Source organism: Cariama cristata, unplaced genomic scaffold (genome assembly GCF_000690535.1).
Source record: "Cariama cristata isolate BGI_N322 unplaced genomic scaffold, ASM69053v1 scaffold28700, whole genome shotgun sequence".
NCBI classification, from domain to species: domain Eukaryota; kingdom Metazoa; phylum Chordata; class Aves; order Cariamiformes; family Cariamidae; genus Cariama; species Cariama cristata.
The window spans coordinates 16,722-17,640 of record NW_009593417.1 but is presented as its reverse complement, the minus strand read 5'-3'; the positions used below and the strand labels follow the sequence as shown (position 1 = coordinate 17,640).

The window sequence follows — 919 nt, the reverse complement described above, 5'->3', positions numbered from 1 at the left end:
CGGGGGGCCTGCCCGAGCTGGGGGCTGGGCCTCCCCCCCCCGCTTCTCCACAGCACTGATGTCTCCTCTGTCATTTTTTGCTGCTTTCCCTGCCCGCACCGCCAGGACCTGCCTTCCCTGGCCTCCAGCAGAGAGATGGTATGCCTCCATCCTCCTGGCATGTCTGTGTGTCCCCCACCCCTTCTCGTTTCACACGAGACCCCTGCCCTGTCCCCGCGCCGGGTGCCGTTGACAGTGTGTCTCCTCTCCCCACGCTCGCAGGATTCCTGTTCCCAGGACTCGAGCACCGAGATGGTAGGCTGCTCTGCCCGCTTGATGCCCAGTTTTTCCTTCTCCTAGCGGTCTTTTTCTGCATGCTCTGCTCCGGGCACCTGGGTCCATCATCTCTGCAGGGTGTTGGGTACCGTGTAGGGCTGCTGTGACGAAGGGCAGCCTTGTAACGAGATCCGCTTTGGCACTGCCGAGCTGGTTTTGAGATGTGAGCTGAAACTCTTGCGTTTCTCTTGGCATGCCTTCATTTTTCTTCCTTTTCTCTATCGGGGGAGGGAAAAGAAGGAAAAAAAAAAAAAAAGCTGGACTGTCTTTATCCAAAATCCCTCAAACCAATCCCAAAGGAAAGGGACCCACACTCACTGCAGAGCCCCTGGGTTAGCATTGCTGGACTGTTTGCCCGGGGCGGGGGGTCTTGAGGTGGGCTGGGCTCCTCCGCCGTCGGGGTGACGCCGTCTCCCTGTATTCTGTGGCAGATGGTGGGGGGCTGTTGCTGCTGCCCATCGCTGGTAGAGTACCCCGGCCCCGAGGAGGTATGCCGCGCCTGCCGCGTCCTGCCCCCCCTTCCCCGCTGCTGGCTCACGGCACCCTCCAGTCCCGGTCAGGGACCCCCAGTTGTGGCTGGGGGGGGGGCGCCCAGGCGGCGCCG

At 61.9% G+C, this 919-nt stretch overlaps 1 protein-coding gene across 1 annotated transcript in view; it reads left to right on the top strand.

The window, feature by feature from the left end:
* Window positions 1–919, top strand: part of TWF2 (twinfilin actin-binding protein 2) — a gene marked incomplete at its 5' end in the record, with an annotated part of 7,760 nt that overhangs the window by 4,790 nt on the left and 2,051 nt on the right. The gene's annotated exons all lie outside the window — the stretch shown is intronic.